The sequence below is a fragment of the Sesamum indicum genome, linkage group LG3 (genome assembly GCF_000512975.1).
Source record: "Sesamum indicum cultivar Zhongzhi No. 13 linkage group LG3, S_indicum_v1.0, whole genome shotgun sequence".
NCBI lineage: Eukaryota > Viridiplantae > Streptophyta > Magnoliopsida > Lamiales > Pedaliaceae > Sesamum > Sesamum indicum.
The window spans coordinates 23,068,318-23,074,472 of NC_026147.1; positions in this window are offsets into that span (position 1 = coordinate 23,068,318).

A 6,155-nucleotide genomic window follows, 5' to 3' on the forward strand; every position below is an offset into this window, starting at 1 on the left:
TTGGTGAAGCTCCATCTTCCATTAATGGCGGATGAAGGTTTGAGCCTTTCAACCTTGAAGAGTTCTTGCGATTGGCGAACGCGGTCATTGACAAAGGCGACGAGAAAACCATTGCAGCGCTTAGAGATCTGAAAGATAGATGGAAGGAGAGATTCCGAAGCATACCGTCGCTGCGTTCGTTCGTTGAGAGTAGAGGAGCGCCGTCACGAGTTAGCAAGCTACGACCGGCATTGAGATGCCTTCTGCCGTCGGGAATGAACAGCGGGGAATTGGAAAATGCATTGATATCATCTGATTCAGAAAAACAGTCATCGGCGATTGGGATTTCCGCCGGAAACGCGACTGTTTTGCAGGCGACGGGTGAACGGCGAGTTCCACATATGGCTGACGTGGCCATTGCTGGTGACGGGGATGGTGAGTTGGCAGCTGCTATGGCGGATGACGTGGAAGGTGACGTCACTGATGATGCTAGGATGACCTCTGATGACATCACTGCTGACATCACTTCAGATGACATCACTGCTGAGATCACTACAGATGGCATCACTGCTGATGCAGGCATGACAGCATCAGCTGTTGATGTCATAGATGATGTCACTCGTCACAAGAAGACAAGAAAACAGTTTTCTAACTTTTCTAGCTCTCCAACTGGATTGTTTGTTGGAAATATTCCGTTACATGCATGTTCGGACACGATTATCAATGACAAAATAGCTCATGCATTCCATAACTCCACTCGCAAGACCCTATCCTATGTGGCTCCAACAATGCAAAACGGGGAAGTAATAGTGCGACCAACATTGGATATTATACGCAATGGGTCTAAACGATGGAGAGCCACCGCTGTCGGATACTTCCTTGGGAAAAGACCGTACTTTTACCATTTGAAGGAATTTGCAATGTCAGTATGGCCGGACTTGAAGGAGGTCACGGGTACAAATAATGGTTTCTTTTTCTTAAATTCAAATCAATCGCAGCTATGGAAGATGTCATTGAAGGAGGGCCGTGGTTATTTCAGGGGCAGCCTATTGCTCTTCAAAAATGGGAACCAGGGATGGTATTAAGGAAACTACAGCATACTCAAGTTCCTGTGTGGATCAAATTACGTCACCTTCCAGTCGAGTTATGGACAGATGAAGGCCTTAGTACGGTGGCCAGTGGAGTGGGTAAACCACTTTACCCGGACGCAATTACGAGAGCATGCACGAGACTGGACTTCGCTCGTGTATGCGTAATGTTGGATGTGACCTCAAATTTACCGAAGCACATTATAATTATGACACCGGATGAGGATGGAGGAGAATCACCTTGCAAAGTCGATGTTGAGTACGAATGGCTACCCCAGAAGTGCCAAAGATGTATGACAATGGGACACTCTGACAAAGAGTGTATGCTCAACAAACCAAAACCAGCTAAACCACCGATTGCTGTATATGTACCAAAAATGGGGACGCCGCAAGAACCAACAATGCCTAAACGGAGTAGGAACCATCCTAGGGAGGAAGGTGATACTACTTATAAACCATCCCGACCAACAAATATGCCTGATCGGAACATGAGCAGACCACCACCAGCTCGAGTGGTAGAAAAGCAGAGAGAGGGACGTGAATCCCCTAGAGATGCAGCCGGCCCTAGTCGTGAGGAAAGGGGTAAGGCGCTTGTTATATATAATACTTTTGACGCACTTCACCTATTAGATGATACAGATGAGTCGTCTCGGGGTCCTAAGCATAGCAGCCCCATGCCTTGTGATCCATGTTGAATGCAGCAGTATGGAATGTCCGTGGCCTGAACAAACGAGATCATCAGTTAGCAGTCAAAGACATCGTTGCTGAGTTCAGGTTACAATTCCTCGGTCTCCTTGAAACTCGTGTTCGTATAAATAACGTATCTCATATTCAGGCTTTTTTACTACCTCAATGGAAATGGTTTGTGGATTATGGATCGTCTGGTAATCGGATTTGGATAGCGTGGGGTGAAAATTTTATTGATGTTGATGTGGTTGAATGTGGCACACAGTTTATTCACTGTCATGTTAATATCCGTGCACTTCATGAATCCATTGCTATTACTGTTATCTATGGGGCAAATGAGTTGGTAGAGAGGAGGGCGTTATGGGACTCCATGGAGACTATTGCTATACAGAGTGCTGATATTCCGTGGCTTGTTGGAGGGGATTTCAATACAGTGCGAGACCTTAGTGAAATCTGTGGTGTATCAGGAGATATTCGAATGGCCATGGAAGACTTTAATACTTGCATCCAGAATACAGGATTATTACCATTACCCATGCAGGGCGAATGGTACACATGGCACATTTGCAGTGCCGGGCCACGAAACCTCTAGAAAAGACTGGATCGCATGCTGATCAATGATAGATGGATGGCTCAGTTCCCGACATCATATTATTCTTCCCTCACAGCACGCACTTCAGATCACTCCCCAATGGTGTTAAGTGGGGATATACAACAACAATTAGGAGGTATGTTTCGATTCGATAATTACCTCGCCCTATCTCCAGAATTTATTCCCAGTGTACAACAGGTATGGCAACATAACATAATAGGGACACCCATGTATGCCGTAACAAGGAAACTCAAAGCACTTAAACCGATATTTAGAGAGCAGAGGAGGAAAAAGGGGGACTTATCACACAATGTCCAACTGGCAAAAGGGTTTCTTGAGATGGCGCAAGTACTTGTTACTTCAAACAGGCAGGATGAACTATTCCTACACAGTTGGAACTGCTGCCGGGTAGTACTAGCTAAAGCAGCTAAACTTGAACAGATTATGCTAGAACAGAGATAAAAAATGCAGTGGATGAAGGGGGGTGACCAGTGCTCCCGGGTATTCTTTCGTAAGATTGCTCAAAGGAGATCAGCGAGAAGAATCTTACAAATCAATGATGATCATTGAGCCACTCACACAAATCCAGGAGCAGTAATTAATGAGTTTGTCATGTACTATCAAAATTTACTTGGTGGGGAACGACGAAGAGACATGATAGATCTTCGATTCCTGCGACCATGGGCTAGACATATATTGAGTGAAGATGATGTCAACTCCTTAGTCTTGCCATTTACTCATATGGATGTCAAGCAAGCGATTTTTGACATTGCTGAAGATAAGGCACCTGGGCCGGACGGGTATTCATCGGGCTTCTTCAAAGCTGCATGGCCTATAATAGGGCAGGAGGTGTCTTCGGCAGTCTTGGATTTCTTTCATACAGGCCGAATTCTGAAGCAGATAAATACTACACTTTTGGCGCTCATACCAAAGGTACATTCTCCTATGAATGTTGGTGATTTCCGTCCTATATCTTGCTGCAATGTACTGTACAAGATTATTGCCAAGCTCCTTGTCTAACGGTTGAGTGTGATACTGGACAAACTTATTAGTCCGTGCCAAGCGGCGTTCGTGCCCGGACGAAGCATAGGAGACAATATCAATTTGGCACAGGAACTGTTTACGGGATATAACCAGACCCATCTACCACCCCGGTGCGCTTTAAAAGTGGACATTCGAAAGGCATATGATACGGTGGAGTGGGATTTCCTAATTGCTGTGATGGAGTTATTTGGGTTCCCTCATACATTCGTGAAATGGATTGAGGAGTGTGTCACAACACCCTCATTTTCTGTTGGGCTTAACGGGAAACCTCACGGCTTCTTTACGGGGGCCAGGGCTTCGGCAGGGAGACCCTCTATCACCATACTTATTCGTGCTTGTGATGGAAGTCCTACAATTGGGTTTCCTACAGCTAATAGACCAGGATGAATTATTTTCCTTTCATTGGAAGTGTGATGCAGCCAGGATTTTTCAGCTGGGTTTTGCTGATGATTTGTTACTATTCTGCCGTGCCGATATGAACTCTATTGGAGTATTTAAAACAGGATTGGATCACTTTGCTGAATGGTCGGGGCTCAGGCTAAATGTGCAGAAAAGCCACCTCATTATCTCACGTTCAACACAAGGACTACGAGAGGAGATGTTGGAAGCACTCGGATTTCAAGAGGGAGTCCTACCGATGAGGTATTTAGGGCTACCTCTTTTATCTTCTCGTTTAACAGTTGCTGATTGTAACCCACTATTGTTGAAAATTGATAAACGCATTGCGGGTTGGGAGGGTATGGCTCTTTCTTATGCTGGTAGGGTGCAGACTATTAAATCTGTACTCTTGTCGCTGAGTTTATATTGATCATCGGCGTTCATCCTTCCATAGAAAGTTACTAACGAAATTGAGAAGAGACTGCGAACTTTCTTGTGGAAGGGGACAACAACCAGTGGTTATGCGAAGGTAGCATGGAAAGATTTATGTCGGCCGAAGGATGAGGGAGGACTAGGATTCAAGGATATTTCCATCTTGAATCGTGCATTAATGACGAAGAAACTCTGTGATATCATCAAATGCGATAGGACCTCAGTTTGGGTTGAATGGCTTTACCAGGGTCGATTACGCGACACCTCCATTTGGACGATTAGGGAGAATGGAGGCTCATGGGGTTGGCGGAAAATTCTACGTCTACGGGCTTTCCTCCGCCCTATGGTGGACTATCAGATTGGCAATGGGCGAACTTTTTACCTTTGGCAGGACCTGTGGCATTATCTCGGACCACTCAGTGTCACATTCCCACGGGGACCGAGACTACTCAGAATAGAGGAATCAGCCAGATTGAGCACGGTTATTAGTGAAGGAGAGTGGCAGTGGCCTCCTATCACAGATTTTGAGTGTCTGGAGATCACACATGGTTTACCCACAATTCATGGAGGGGAGGACCGAATTATTTGGAGATTTGATCAGGGTAAACCTACAACCTAGGCTCTATAAGGCTTTTTGATCCCCCAGGACCGAAAGTAGGCTGGGCTTCACTATTTTCGGGATCACTGAAGATTCCACGTCATTTGTTCATCCTGTGGCTTGCTATTCTAGGCAAATTGACTACAACGGACAAATCATGGTTAGCGCACCTTGGCCCATGTATTCTATGTAATGAGGGAGCGACAGAGACACATGGCCACTTATTCTTTCAGTGCAGATTTAGTCGACAGTGTCTCACAGCTATCCGGAGAATGGTATGATATTCTTGGCCCAATAGAGACTGGAAAACGGAGATTGAATGGGCTTCCCAAAAATGGAGAGGTAAACACATTGTTAACATATCTTATCGAGCACTATTAGCATCATGTGTTTACCACATTTGGAGGGAGAGAAACTTGAGAAGATTCGAGCACACCGAGAGGACACCTAGCACCATGGCTTTATTGATAGTTGAGGATATCAAGCAGCGGATCCTTAGTATCTCTCTACCTAGATCAGTCAGTACAAGAGCTTTATATAGACTGTGGCGTATCCCTTGGCCTGTCGAGGGAGAAACCAACTGATAACCACACTGTTGTACTGTACTACTATTTGATTTTACTTAATGATCCTTACATTTACCAAAAAAAAAAAAATAGAGCAGCTCTTAGACTGCCTGACCTGTGATCTGCCTTCCTGCCTTTAGAGTAGGAGATGGAAATGTCCAACATTTGAAGGGACTTTGCCCCAGAAGTCCATAGCTAGTATTAGCGGTGTGCCCAAGAAAGGATCTACTCCCAAACCTAAAAAGAAACTGCTGAATGTGCTATGTCTCTGCGAAAGCAGCAAAGGATACTCCACTTCCCTACTAAATATCTCCTTATTATGGTTACATACCTCCTGCATGTACTTACTTCTTTATTTCCCACCCCACCTACTTCCTGGTGGCTACCATCTCGCTCTAGAAGAGAAAAGGAGGATAAATACTTGGCAAACAAAGGTCCCACAGTGCCGACAATAGCCAAACCGGAATTCTATCGTGCCATTTTCTCCTTTCCGGATGGGCAAAGAACTTCCTTAACAATGGTCTTTTTTTAACTCGAAACCGAGGGTGTATTGAGATAGTTGTTCACTCGTCTTTCTGTGCTTTCCCTTGTTCAAATGGTAGGGCATGGTTAAGCTTTTTTTAGTAGGCATAGACTAGACTGATAGTCTATTCCCTTCCCTAGTTGGGGTTCTATACTTGAGATCGAGGCTCGATGTAATTGAGTAGACGAGACTCACTTTATATGGTCTTTATGCGAGCAGAGCATCGCTTCCGAGGAGAGTAGTGTGTAGGAACTGAGCATACGCTAGA